Source organism: Notamacropus eugenii, chromosome X (assembly GCF_028372415.1).
Source record: "Notamacropus eugenii isolate mMacEug1 chromosome X, mMacEug1.pri_v2, whole genome shotgun sequence".
In the NCBI taxonomy this organism is placed as follows: Eukaryota; Metazoa; Chordata; class Mammalia; order Diprotodontia; family Macropodidae; genus Notamacropus; species Notamacropus eugenii.
This window is the reverse complement of record NC_092879.1, coordinates 37,318,170-37,333,804: the sequence shown is the minus strand read 5'-3', so window position 1 is coordinate 37,333,804 and position 15,635 is coordinate 37,318,170. Positions and strand designations below refer to the sequence as shown.

The window sequence follows — 15,635 nt, the reverse complement described above, 5'->3', positions numbered from 1 at the left end:
AATCGTTTGATAAACCCAAAGGTCCCAGGTTATGGGAGAAAGGACATAATAGTTGACAAATACTTCAGGAAAAATTAGAAAGTAACCTGACAGAACTGAGCTGTAGACCAACATTCACAGCGTCCACCAAGGTGAGCTTCAAATGGATGCATGAATCAGATATAAAAGGTCAAAGTATAAACAAATTAGGACAAAGGAAAATGGTACATATGGCATCCACAGAAAGAGTTTTTGATGACAAAATGAGAAACCACTAATGAATACAGATGTAACCTGCAACTAACGTTCAGACAGAAAGATGATGGACTTAAAGTGTAAAAAGAGGAATATATTTTTAGACATGGCTTATGGGGGAACATTTTTTTTTTGGCCAGACAGTGTAGTGATGCCGAGGATCTCCAACAGGATTCCACCCCAGGAAGACGTGAAGTCCAGGTCGACTTGCCCATGTCCCTGAGGCTCGTGCTAGACTGGGACATGGTGACCCTCAGGAAGATGCTCTGCAACCTGCCAGCCAAGGTCAGCGCCCATGCCATCCTCTTTGAATATGCTGCCTTCCCTCTGAAGGACCGCACCAGAGATCACAACTGCGCTGTCTGGGGCCTGGTGGCTGTGCTCAAGGAATACTTTAATGTACTCTTAAGCACCCAGCTGCTTTATGATTTCGAGAGGCCACAATATGATGAATTGGTGGTCAGCTACCCCTCAGGCCAGATGTGTGAGCTCTATGGAGGTATCCACCTGTTGCCCCTCTTTGAGCATCTGGGCCCAAGGCTCACCTGCACTGCTCTGGATGAAAACAGCATGAATGTGCTGCTGAGCCATTTGCAAGTTTTCCTAGATTATATTGCCGACAACATTTCCCTGCTGTTTTTTGATGCCAGCGACTACCAGTCGGCCTCTGAGGAGCGCCTGAAAGTAGTTCCATAAAGGCATGGTGGTTTGGGCTTCTGCTGCATGAGCATTTCCTGGAGCCAGTTCATTGGCTATATGAGCAAATATCTTGCTGAAATGATCTGTTCCTATAACGTGCTTTGGGGGGTTGATGTTTACTTCTTTAATTTTTACCTTAACTGCTTCCTTGGAGGAAGCCTCTTCTTGCAAAACAGTCACGAGTGTTTGCAGCAAGGGACATAGAGACTGAGATGTCAAGTGAGACCTTTCCCGCCTGGCTGGAGGACCACATTGGACACTGTCGACTTTGCATTCTGATGGCTCCAGCTCTAAGGACCTGTGGGAAAGTTCAGCGTCCAACAACCTTGACTGATGATTGTTAGTGTCAAAGATACTGACATGTTAACAGAGTTACCTTTGACATGGGCTGGTTACCTGCCCCTTTTGTAACGTGGCTATTTTTCTCTCCCAAGTGTTTTATCTCTATGTGCCAGTGACTGAACTGGTCTGAGATTTGCCATGGTAAAATTCCAACGAATAAGTGGATGATAAGAGAAAAAACACTCATCTGAATTGAGGGATGTATAGCAAAGTTCTTCCTTCAGAGGACTTTTAAAAGCGTCCAAAAATGCATTGATTTTCCTGCCCAAAAAGGGTATGCATATTTTGGTGGTTCTGTGCTTTTAAATCCCCAAGCTTAGAAAAGTGAGCTGGAGAGAGAAATGGCAAGCCATTCCAGTGTCTTTGTCAAGAAAACCCCAAATAACTGAACAACCAAAAGTAGTAGTAGTAGTACAAGTAGCAGTAGTAACTAGCATTTGTAAAGCAGTGAACAACCACAATGTAGTAATAGTAGTGACAACTAACATTTATAAAGCACTGACAGTGTTGATAAGTACTTTATCACCATTGTATCATTTGATACTCACAACAACCCTGGGAGGGAGGTGCTAATATGATCCCCGTTTTATTGTTGAGGAAACTGAGGCAGGCAGAGGTTAAGCGACTTTCCCAGGGTCACCAGCTAATTAAGTGTCTGAGACCAAATTTGAATTCAGCCCTTCCTGATTCCAGGCCTGGTACTCTATGCCCTGTAGGATGCAGCTGTCAAAGGTACTAGGAACCCTTTGTGGGAGGGTTTGGAGTAGGCTACCCAATGAAAAAGTGAAAACAAGCTGGCAGTCACCTCCTCCTCCTATACTAAATACTTTTCTGAGTGCTGCTATATTGGAGAAGAGAAACCCTGCTGACTGGGGGACCTAGGACACGCAGTGTGATGTCATAGAATGGGTTCTGGCTCTTTCCTGTGGCAGGTCTGAAGCATGTGGCTGTGCAAAGATGAAGCTCAACATCTCTTTCCCAGCCACTGGCTGTCAGAAACTCATCGACGTCGACGATGAGAGAAAGCCGCGAACCTTTTATGAGAATCGGATGGCCACTGCAGTTTCTGCTGGGGGATGAATGGAAGGGTTATGTGGTCCGAATCAGTGGTGGGAATGACAAAGAAGGCTTCCCCATGAAGCAGGGTGTTTTGGCTCATGGACGTGTCCGCCTGCTGCTCAGTAAAGGCCATTCCTGCTATCGCCCTAGAAGAAGTGGAGAAAGAAAACGTAAATCTGTTAGGGGCTGTATTGTGGATGCCAACCTGAGTGTCCTCAACTTGGTTATCGTGAAGAAGGGTGAGAAAGATATACCAGGACTGACAAACACCACTGTGCCTCGTCGTCTGGGGCCCAAGAGAGCTAGCAGAATCCGAAAACTTTTCAACTTGTCCAAAGAAGATGAAGTCCGGCAGTACGTTGTGAGAAAGTCCCTCAACAAGGAAGGTAAGAAACCCAGGACCAAGGCTCTTAAAATTCAGCGTCTGGTGACTCTCGGTGTTTTGCAGCACAAACTTAGACGCATTGCTTTGAAGAAACAACGTACCCAGAAGAACAAGGAAGAAGTAGCAGAATATGCTAAGCTTTTGGCCAAGAGAATGAAGGAGGCTAAAGAAAAAAGACAAGAACAGATCACGAAGAGACATCGTCTGTCTTCCCTGAGAGCCTCCACCTCGAAATCTGAGTCCAGTCAAAAATAAATTTTTTAAAATTGTGCTAGAAATAAATAAATAACTTTTGTCAAGTGAAAAAAAAAATAGAATGGGTTCTGGTGCAGGAGGCCTGGGTTGAAATCTCACCTCCTTGTTCTTAATTTATATATCCAGATCTTGTTTATGTTGTTATGGGGAAAAGAGTGCTTTGAGACTGCGTGGCAGGTTACTACTGCTGAAATAAATCTACCACGATGTTGAAATTACACACGTAAAAACTTAGGTTTTATTAGGCTTAAGCGCAGGTTCAGGAGGTGGAAAAACAATCCTGAGAGAAAACTAGGATTCTAAAGAGTCTTTTTTACAGACATAATTATGCCAGGGGCAGAGAAATAATTCTTTCACATATCATAATCTTCGACATTCTTTTAGTATGGAAAAGGTTTTTTTTTTTCTTTATGTTTTTAAAGACTGCTAAGTCACACAATGGATAGAGCAGCAACCTGGCCTCAGACGCTTACTAGCTGTGTGACCTTGGGCAAATCCCTTAACCTCATTTGCCTTACCATAAATAAATAAGTAAATGAATGAATGAATGAATGAATGAATGAATGAATGAATGAATAAATAAATAAATAAATAAGTAAATAAATGAATGAATGAATGAATAAATAAGTAAATAAATGAATGAATGAATGAATGAATGAATAAGTAAATAAACCAGCAAACAAACAGACACATAGACTGATGGATAGATACGTAGATAATTAGTAATAGGAAATGAAACATGAGTTTCTATGACAATTTCCCCCATTTTTATGGATATGTTCACATTTGACTACGGGCACATACCTCTGCAGGTAAACAGAAGAACAGGAAATATTAAACAAAAGTCATATAATGATTATCCATATTAAGTAACGCAAGGTTTCCTTGATCAGCTTGTTCCTGGTACCTCACTCCAAATGTGCATTTCATCAGTTTAGGATTGTTGTCGAAGAAACACTACATCGCCCCCTAGTGCTTGGAAACATTATCCTTCAGCAATTCTGAAACAGACCTCAGCACCAGGGCAGGTGCAGGGGTTCTTCCTAGTAGATCTGCCTCCCTACTTCTAACTCACTTGCTGAGGTTGTCAGGTTAAGGTTGCTAAAATCTGCTAGTGATTAGACTTACGACAATTTAGCAAGGCCTAATATAACTTCCTAAATTTGGTTTTCCAGTAATTAGCTCATATGGTGAAATCCAGTTTAAATATTGTTGGGGTAATTTTATTAACAACAAAGCTACATGAAGAACATTATAATCATCAGCAACCCGGAATTTTTCTGAAAAGGCAGAGAATTTCAGTTTTACACGCTTGCTCATTCTGTCTTTACTTGAACCCTGTACCTGATATGGACAATGCCATTAATGCGATGCAAGAAGAGTCTTAAAAAGGATCCTTGAGGGCCTGACTTGGAAAATAACCCTTTCTGTCTCTTAATATTACCTAATAATATTAGTCTGCCTGTAAATAGGAAAAAAATACAATTTATAATTTTATTTTTATTATTATATATATTTTAGAATTATAATATATAATATATACATGTTATATATCATATGTAATCACATATAATACATTTTTTCTGTATTATATATTAAATATATTTTTAAAAATTATTTGTAATTTGTATTTAATTATTTTTAATGAGATTTTACACTTAAAATACTTAATTCAATTTTGAGAACTTATCAGTAAATATGACAAATATCTGTAGATTCCAGAAGAAAGAAAGAAGAAAAATTTTTAAAAATTCATCCAAGTATATTCACTTGAACTTGAAGGATGTTTGCCACCTTTTTCAATACCTTTTCAGTCTTCTTCTTCATTACTGTCAGGAACAAAAGAAAAAATATTTAAAACATATCATCCATCATGTTTATTTGTCTTTTTGTCATTATTCTTAGTGGAAACAGTTTGGGAATACAATCACATACGATACAATCATATAGTGAGTGTGTATGTATATATACATATGTATGTATATGCATGCATATATATAGTATTTCTTAAAAACAGTCAAATTTTGTTGCTTTTCTCAAAGTGAAGTTTACTCTTCAATTAAAATTGGACATTTTTACATAAAATTTGAAACTTATGCCCTCTTTTTACATCTTGATCATATCATATTTTTGTTTTAATGTCCACTTTTAGGATATATCTGTATCTTTCCATCTATCCATCCATCTATCCATCCATCCATCCATCTATCTATCTATCTATCTATCTATCTATCTATCTATCTATCTATCTATCTATCTGTCTGTCTGTCTGTCTGTCTGTCTGTCTGTCTGTCTCTCTCTCTCTCTCTCTCTCTCTCTCTCTCTCTCTCTCTCTCTCTCTCTCTCTCTCTCTCTCTCTCTCTCTATTTCATTACACCATGCAGAAAAGAGGTGATGTTGTGCAGACCTGATCCTAATGCATAATCATTAACCAAGGGATGGTGTGCAAACCTAAGGATTTATATCTAGCTGCTTAGGTTAGGAAGTGGAAAGAAATTAGCGACCACAAATTCAGAATAGGAAAATGAAAAACGTTCATCTTTTTCATACTTGCATCCTATTATACTCACTGAGAGATGTTTGAGTATTGCAACAATAAGATGAATCATATAGAAACAACAACAATTTTTACAAGTCTCCTGCCCTAGTTAGGGAAATTTGCTATGAAAGGAAGGGAGAAGGACATGATTATAAGAAAATCAAAACTATCCCTTTGAGGGCATAAACTGACCTGACATAAAAATATCAGGATAAAATTTCTTTAATGCTTTTTGTTTCTGTGGAAGAGTCATAGATAACAGTGAATCAGTGAATCATGTAGCAAAATTCTACCTTATTCACAGAATATAATATATATATATACAATATAATATCTTCCCCGGCTATAGCCTGGCTCAGGATTAACCAGGTGGAAAAATTTCTTCTTCAGAAAAGAAATAGCAAGATGAGGAAACTGAGTCATAACCCTCTTACATTTGCCTATGCAAAGCCATCCTCTCAGTGTTCACCAGGCACATAGCTGTAGCATTTCTCTGATTTCCCTTTGAGCAGCCCATGTCTTTTCCCTTGAGTGATAGACTATTGACTTAATGAAAATTCAGACGATCATACCCGAAATCAAAACTCAGAACAATATAACAAAATATATTTTCAAAAGATTGTATCTCACCCCAAATTAGGATTGGGTACAATTACCATTATTTTACTCATATAAGGACATACATTCATCCTTTCCAGTTTAAATCCATCCTGAAGCATAATCATTAGAAATTAAGAAAGTAGTCACGTTCTGTAATTACACACATACAGTGTGTATAATTATGCACTTGAGAGTTCGCTCAAAACTCAAAAATACTACGACCACCTACAAGCTGTCATGCTGACATATATTCATATCTGAAGAGATTACATACTAACCCCTAATAAGGTAAATATAAAATCTTTAAATGTGGGGTCTACCAAGATTTAGTTTACTTTAATATATACTGTTCTAGATACAATTTCATAATTTGTATAAGCAATGGCCAGTCTCTCAGATAAAAATTTCTTCTTAGAAATCAAATTTGTAAGTCCTCTCATTTCACCTGTGAGAGGTCCTAGTTTCTCACTAACCTACTTCATTCCTTTACAGGGGTGGGGAAGTTGTGGCCTTGAGGTGACAGGTGGCCCTCTCGGACACCAATTGCGGCCCGTTGACTTAATCCAAACCTCACAGAACAAATCCCCTTAATAAAAAGATTTGTTCTGTCAAACTTGCAGTCCAAGTCAAAAGGATGCACCTGAGATCCTAGAAGGCCACATGTGACCTCGAGGTTGCGGGTTCCTCATCCTTGTTTAGAATTTCACAACATGCTGTCAGAAAAGCTGATGGAATTTTATGATCCTACCCAAACAGAAACTGCCAAGGAACCTGATAACTCCCCAAGGAGCTTCACAGTTAAAACGTTAACAAAAACATCTTAACTTTCAAGTTATGCCCAAATTTTCTAACAGCTCAATTAATAATCTATCAGCATCCAAATTATAATAGAAGTTAATTTTCTGAAGACACAATTACATCACTCTAGCTACATTTTTCAAATTCTCAGCATTTCTTATTTTCTCCTCCTTTTAATTCTATTCTCCCTTTGGGATCTACATGTTAGGTACTGAAGCAATGTCTTAATGGTCAAAAAAGGATAATGAAAACCAATGAGTGTGCTTTCAATTTCAAGACAATTTCTAGAATACATTAGTAAATAGGCCTTCCCTGTTACTGTAGAGGGCTACCCCATCTTTCCATTTGCACTTATCCAATCTCACAGATTTCTTCCTTTCTCCCTGATCTTTTAGATATCCCCAACATGATTCAGCAAAAGTCCTGCCTCTGTTTACTCTCTAGTGGCTATAATGACCATTTTAGCTTAATGTTGTGATTCTCTAGTTGTTTCAGTAGCCTAAGATGTAGATATCTACGTTAGGGACTTAAACTCATCAGGGTAAATTAAACGTTTTGTTATTATCTCCCTATTGTACGTGTGATCAGATCATAATTTCTTTTATGGTTCTCTTTCCTATTTTGTTTGAGATGTTTGTGATGGTTAATAATTGTCAGTTTCACAGACACACACACTCCTAGTTCTTTCTAGTCATTGCACAAGTCATTATTGTCTGGCATATAGACAGCTAATGAATGCTTGACCTCATCCTCAAAGTATTCATTCCACCAAGGTTACCATCTTGTTTTAAAATAGTCTTATTCATAGTATCTGGCTAGTGATAAGCACTGCCTCCACTAAGGTGAAGAGGGTAATCATTGTTACTTTTGAGATCTATACCATAGCTAGATATTATTTTTTCTGAGCAGTTTGGATTTCCATATAAACAGAATGGAAAGCACAAAAATAATGACACAGCCTAGAATGTCTCTGCTAGAATAGAAGTCCTATATGTGCCTTGCCCTAACGAGGGGCCATAGGTGCCTGTGATGACTCGAGTTCTACAGTTCAAATTCTCCAGAGCAGTGGTATCAAACTCTGAACCAGAACAAGGTGCAATTGAAAAATATGTATCAAAATAAGTAAAAATACAGTACAACATAGATAATGTTAATATGTGGTTTTTTAGAGTCAACATACAGCCCACAGGAGTCCGTTTCTACACTACTGCTGCAGAGGACACAGCTCTTGGGCCTGATGGAAAAACACAAGTATATGGAGAAAAAAGTTGATACAGTCCAACTGTGTTATTTCTTCCCTTTTATACTTTTGTTTTGAAGCATTATCTCTACTTCATTTTTCTCAGACTATACTTTAGGACTTCTGGGTATGCCAACTGCTTAGGACTGAGGGACTTTGCCTGCGGTTGGTTCCTTTAAAAAAAAGAAATACATTATTATATTTATCTTTTTCGTGGGCCTTATCAGATTATGAAGCTACCCACATCTATAATTTTACATAAGAGGCTCCTAACATGTACATGTCTCTTACTTTCTCTTACTTGGTCTCTTATACTCTTTTGTCTTTTGATATTTGCTTTCTCACTATGACTATCTACAAAATGCTGTGGTGGGTGCTGAGAACAGAAAGATAAAAGTGAAACAACTCCTTGTCTTCATGGAGCTTGTATTCTAATGGGGCAAACATGCATATATGCAAAAGAGAGATACAAAGTAAAATGGAGAGTTGGCGAATGGGAGGCATGCATTAGCAGAGAGGGTTAGAGTAGATTTTAGTTATATTGGAAATGGTCCATCATTGGGACAAAACTCAATACCTCTTAAGCATAAAAGAATCTGCCTGGCTGTGTTCTGCTGAAGCAGTTTTTGGAAACCTAGAGTCACCTGTTTGTCAAAATATGGCATTGAATTATGGAGTTATTGTCTTATTTTTATACCTAATGAATTAAATTTCCTGAATTCTCTTTTGAAATAAACAAAGTATTTTAAACTGAATTATAACTTTCATTGTATAAAGGTCCAGAAGCTTGAAAGTACCAGATACAATCTTTTTTTCATGCTGTAAGACTGAAAAATACTAATATGGTAAATTTCTATTTTAGGGAAGACCAGGTCTTCAGAACCATGAACCAAAATCTGTGTGATTCTCATGATATTTGAATAATGCATTTTTATGCTTACTGGACTTTACTATGCCCACAAGATAATCATCTATTATCCCTTTCCTTTTTCAGCTGACCTCAAAAAAACATCTGTTAGAAGTAGTGAGTTCTGTCACTACTTTTCTCATTCACTTATCAACTGTCTGCGACATGGTTTCTGATCTCCCACTCATCTGAAACTACTTTCTTCAGAGTTACCAGTGAAGTTTTCTTAACTAGCAAACCTAATTGTCTTTTAAAAATCTCATCCTTTTTGACATCGTTTTATAATGTTGATCATTTCTCCTTTCTGGGTTTTTGTGACACAGATTGTTTTAGTTCTCCTCCTATGCCTATCTGACCACTTATCATTCTTCTTACTTGTTGCATTTTCACCCATGTCACCCTCACTAGCTGTGGTTATTCTCTGAAGTCCGTGTCCTAGGACTTCTTTTTAATCCATATATTCTCATTTGATTATCTCATCAGCTGTCATGGGTCCATTCATCATTCTAGATCTATGTATCCATCCCTCCAATCAGTCACCAAGCATTTATTAAGCACCCACTATGTGCCAGGCAGTGCATTGAGCACTGGGATACAAAAAAAGTTTAAAAAAAGAAACGCAACCCAGCCCTTGTCCTCAACGAAATAGCAGTATAATAGGAGAGCCAACACGCAAACAACTATGTATAAATAGGATATATAAAGGGTATATTGGAGATGATCTCAGAGCAAAGGCACTAAAATTAAGGACTAAGAAAGCACTCTTATTCTTAGATGAGAGTTTATACAGGGAAGCTAGGAGGCAGAAATGAACAGAGAGAGAATTCTGGTTTCAAGGATAACCCGTGAAAATGCCTAAAGTTGGGAGATGGATTCACCTCATATATGAAGAAAAGCAAAGAGACTAGCATTATTGGATCATATAATGCCAGAGGGGTGGGAGTAATGTAAGAAGATTGGAAAGGTGGGACAAGTTTGGGTTATGGGGGGCTTTACAAACCAAATAGAGGATTGTATATTTATTCACAGAGGCAGTAGGGAACCCCTAGAGTTTATTGAATGGAAATGAAGAGAAAACAATCAGACTTGGGCTTCAGGAACTTCAGTTTGAGAGTTGAGTGGAGGATCACCTGGAGTCAGGAGACTTAAGACAGGGAGTTCAACGCAAACACTATTGTATTATTCCAGGCATGAGATGATGAGGGTCTTAACTGGGCTGGTGGAAGTGTCAGAGGCAGAAAGATGGTGTATACAAGATTTGTTACAGAGCTAGAAGCGACAGGACACGGCAACTGATTGCGTATATTGGGTGAGATAAAAAGGAGTCGAGAATGGGTTCAAGCTTAGGTGATCATGAGGCTAGTAGTACCTGTGACAGTAATACAAAAGTTAGGATGAAGGAACTTTTGGGAGAAAGATAATATATTCAGTCTTGCACATGCTGGGTTTAAGATGTCTATGGGACATACAGTTTGACATATCTAGTCAGCAACTGGAGATGTGATATTAAAGGTCAAGAGACAGATTAGGACGGGAGAAATAGACCTGAGAATCATCTTTATAGAGATGATTGGAATTATGAGAACCGATAAGATTACCAAGTGAAATAGAATAGAAGGAGAAGAGGGCCCAAGACAGAGACTTGGAGGGGAGAAATTTTGTGATCACCACTTTGATAAAGATGAAACAAAAGGAGAAAAAGAAGGAGATGTCAGAAAAAAGGAAAACCAGGTGAGTGTAAACCTAGAGAGAACAGAGTATCATATAAATGAAGGAGATTGACAGTGTCACAGGTTGCATAGAGGAAGAATAAGGATTGAGAAAAGGCCATTAGATTTTACAATTAATAATTCATTGCTAACCTTGGAGAAAAAAGTTGCAGTTGGATGGAAAGGTCAGAAGACAGACTGGAAAGAGTTAAGAGAATGACAAGAAAGGAACAGGAAACATATGCATTTGTCAAGGACTTTAGCCATAAAACAGGAGAGGTAGAAGACGATAATTACTGGAGATGGTTGAATCCAGAGAGGGTTTTTTTAAAGGATGGATGTGTCTGTAAGCCATAAGGAAACATTGAGGAAACTGGGAGAGATTAAAGATATCTGACACAATGGGGGTAATAGAGGGTGACAGATCTTTTGGAGGCATGGAATGGAATGGAATATGTGTATATATATATATATATATATATATATATATATATATATATATATATATATATATACATATATATATGTATATATATATATACGTATATGTATATATATATATTTATATATATATATGTATATGTATATATATATATTCCATTTTCTTTAGTTTTCAGTTTCAAATTCTCTTCCTCTTTTCTCTCCCTTCCCCACCTATTCAGAAGACAAAACCAAAACCCATTAAAATGTGTATAATCAGGCAAAATTAATTCCAGTTTGTATCGTATCTCCCGCTGTCCCAAGGAAGCAAATAAAATATGCTTCTAGTCTATTGGCTCTCAATCTAGAAGCAGAGAGTATTCCAAGTAGCTTGTAAAGTAAGTACTTGGTTTCTCTCACACTACAGCATATAACTCCATAAGAGTAGAGTCTCCTTTAGTCTTTTTTTCTTTGTATTCTCAGTACTTACAAAATGTTTGCCATTAAGCATCTAACAACAGCCCCTTTGATAAATTGCATTCTTATTCCCATTTTGTATAGATTTAATGCAAGAACTACATTTTCTATCCTACTAGCTACCTCTTCTCTGAGCAGTGGAAGACAACAGGATTTCTAGTTGATGAAATTCTACCAGCTTGCATACTAGATAAAATAAGTCCAAGCTTGTTTTATGCATTACCAGTTGAGACTAGAGGAAAGAAACTAAATTTTGAAGACTAGTATTTCTGAAAGTTTGCTTAAATATGCACACACACACACACACACACACACACACACAGTAAAACCTGAGTTATTTTGTTTTCCTTATTTAAAACTTTGCTGTGCCCTGGATTTTTGGAGAGAAATTTGCCTTTGATTTGCCTGTCAGTAGTTTCGTTTACAAAATAGAGCAAAACAAACTCTTGTGGTTTTGTCTGAGTCAACATATTAACTTTGTTTTTGTGTAGTATATTATGATATCATTTAGTAGTAATGTTCAGAAAACTCAGTTCATCAAAGAAACTTTAAATTATTTTCAATGTGCTAAGAAAGGCAGGTGTATATCTCAAAAATATTTTCAGCAATGAGGGTTGAAATGGAAAGGATTTTCTAATTAATCAAAAGACATTTGCCAAAGATTCCTGATTAATCAAGGTTTTTAGTGCATCTAGGTGTTTCAAGCCAATGTTTTCTAACTTAGCCATGAAAATTTTACTACTACTCATGCCTTTCTGTATGGAAATTTGTGTTTCGAAGAATTAAGCGTTTGATTAAGAGGTAATAAATTGTCAACAGTAGTTAGACAATTATAAGTTGTATGCAGCTGCTTTAAATATGCTGCAGAATAGGCCTCAAATAAGGCCTTTATAAAATATACCTATATATATATATATATATATATATATATATATATATATATATATATATATATATATATATATATATATATATATATATATAATTTAAGTTTAGAAGCATGTTTTAAGGTAAAATCTGCTCTGTACCTGATTTCATATTTTTAACTAATACTGATGTTAACTTTGTATAGACAACTGTACCAAAACATCTAGAGATCAAGAATTGACAGCCCTGCAAGTAACAGAAGTCGAAATAAGAATGAATATCTCAAAAGAAACTACAGAGCACAACATAGATGCATTTGTTTAAATACAATTGAAATGATAGATTAACTTGTCTTCCTGTTACTCTTTATTAAAATGTAGTGTGTACAAGTTAAACTGGCTCATAGAAAAACTTTTTATGTATTCTAAACAGACCAAGAAAAATTAATTTTGATGATAGTTAGCTTAACCAAACATTGCAACTCTCAGAAAAATAGAGTATTCTTTAAATCAAGAATAGGAGATGTGTGCTGTGCCAGATTGACAAGTAAGGATCTTATCATTAAATCAGTAGCTGTTTGTTTCTTTTTATAAATAAGGAGAGATTTGGGATATTTTAAGTACTGCACTTCTGAAGGTAAGGGACTCTGTGTCCACACACTTATACATAGGTTCTTTTGAAGAGTATTAACAAGATCAAAGTCATGGGTGTGGCTCTAATTTTGGAAAGCTTTATTGGTCTGTTTTGTGGCTAGCTGTTGCAGAAACCTGTGCCTTCGGTCACAGTTGGACGTCGGGCAAGAATATAAGGTGATTTGTACAAACCCATCAAAACGTCTGGAAATGTAATTTGTCCATGCCCTACTAATAGTAGATGAGAAATATCGTATTTGTATATGAAGTTATGTGCATGTAAACAATGAACGATGTTCCATGTCATACTGTGTACAATGGAAAGTAGTTGATCTTATTTAAAAGGATTGAAAAAGTAGAGCCATATAAACAAATCTAAATAGTAATATTTACATTAGCAAATGTGTTGGGTATCACACATGTTGTAGCATGACAATCAAAATGATGCTGATTTTTTAAATAAGTGCATAATGCATTCTAAGTTACACGGTTGTTTGTTGACTGTATTTGGTGTTATTGTATAAAATGCTGATAAAAAAAAAAAAACCTAGTGGGTTGATAACAATAGAAGCCCATGATTGTTATGCATAAATTTGTTTTTTTTAAATAAAATAAACAATTTGGAATAAAATGAAAGTGTAATCTTTAAACTTCTCAGATATAGATGTATTTGTAGAGAAACACAGAGACTGGCTAATCTCTCAAACTTTAGTACAGGCAAAAAGTCTTGTATGCCTATAGGTTCAACTTCCTGTTGTCTGCTGTAGCAGGCTACAAATTTGGTAACATTGCAGAGGATGAAACTGTTTTAGTATGTCAAGTTAAGAGTAAGAAAATATGTAGCACTTTTCTTTTCTTCATATGTATGGATTGAAAAATTTTGAGTGATTTAAAATTAGTACTGGCCAGCTTTCAAGGGATGAGAATATTATATGTAATTTCTTATTTGAGGTTTCATCTTTTAGGGGACAATTATTAGTACTCTGTTCTCATCCTGAAGGTCTCAGGATCAGAGATAAAAGTGCTGTATGCTGACTATGGAAACATTGAAACTTTGCCTGTTTCTCGGGTTCAGTCAATCAACACCAGCTTCCTGGAACTTCCTTTTCTAATAATGAGGTGCTCATTTGAAGGTAAGGTTATAATAGCTCTTTTCCAAATGCAAATTTTTGCAAGTTTATTCCACATTGTTGACATGTTAGAACTGATGTTCTTCGAATCTTCCAAACGTGTCAGTGTTACATACAGTATGTTATAATAAGGCACTTGCCTTGCCAGTGAATATTTGAATGAGACAAAGTTGTTTTTATTTCATGCACACAAGTAAAATCCATTATTTTTGACATTCTAGTTATAGATCCAGCTATATAAAATTAGGCTGGTTCACAGTACAATTTTTTTTGAAAGGAGTCAAATTAATTAATATATTTTCTTAAATAAGAATATAGTACATGGAGGTAGCTTTATAAACTCAGCTAAAAAGATGTCAATTTATTTTAACCATCATGAGTAGATTTAGAAAATTACCCAAATTTCATCTGTTTTATAATCAAGATCGTGCTTCACTGAATAAGAGAATTTAGAAATGCTGTCATTTTTGTCACCTAATTATTATAACTATATTTTTTACAGGAATAATGGAATTGGATGGGGGGTGGTCTCCATTAGTAATAGAGCAATTTAAAAAAAAACCTCATGCTGAATCAGAATGTCATGGTTTCAGTACACGGTATCATTAAAACCGTCCATGCAATGTCCGTCGAAGAACACTCTGAAAATGGTACTATTATCACACCTAATGAGCTAGCGATGGAAAGTCTGGCCAAACACATCTTACCTAAAAATCAAAGTGTTTTGAATAAAGGTAATTTCCCCCCCAAACTTCAATTTGTACTTTGAGATTCGTTTGTTAGGAAAAATTCAGTTGAATACCTCTCAGAACTTTTTTTAAATGTAGGAATAGTTGCAGTGGAAGATGTATCTGTGTTCAGAGTATTTTTTTTTGCTATTATAGCACATTTTATTGGTTTGCTAATAGTTTCTCGTATTTCTTGTATTTCCTGATAGGACAGACTAATTGTTGCCCCATAGAGTTAAAGAAACATGAAGCTAAATCCCATTAAAGTGAAAAAGAACTTCACAAGGTTTGAGTAATAGTGAATATAATTTTGTCCTTTATACCCATAGGTGGAAAAACATGAACAGATGCTACTCTTTCTTTTAAACAACCCAACATATCAAGATAAATTTACTGAAATGAAGAAGTTGCTAAAAACTTAAGTATGGTAAATGACATGTAATTCAGTTTTTGAACCTGCTGCATAAAATCACATTGAATTCTGTTTTTGGAATGTATCTTACTGAATAACATTTTGGACCAACTTTGTTCTGAAACCTTATTACCTAGACTCTGGTTTCAGGTTACCTTAATTTTTATAGAATGACATGTGTTACAATTTACTATTGCTCATG

At 36.1% G+C, this 15,635-nt stretch overlaps 1 long non-coding RNA gene and 1 pseudogene across 1 annotated transcript in view; one reads left to right on the top strand and one right to left on the bottom strand.

The window, feature by feature from the left end:
* The first annotated feature begins 2,217 nt into the window (after window positions 1–2,217).
* Window positions 2,218–3,031, top strand: LOC140515399 (small ribosomal subunit protein eS6-like; annotated as a pseudogene).
* A 1,606-nt stretch (window positions 3,032–4,637) lies between these two features.
* LOC140515409 (uncharacterized) overlaps window positions 4,638–15,635 on the bottom strand; it is a 39,134-nt gene continuing 28,136 nt past the window's right edge. The window contains exon 5 of the long non-coding RNA XR_011971014.1: window positions 4,638–4,803. This is a non-coding gene — a long non-coding RNA (uncharacterized lncRNA). The remainder of the gene's footprint in view (window positions 4,804–15,635) is intronic.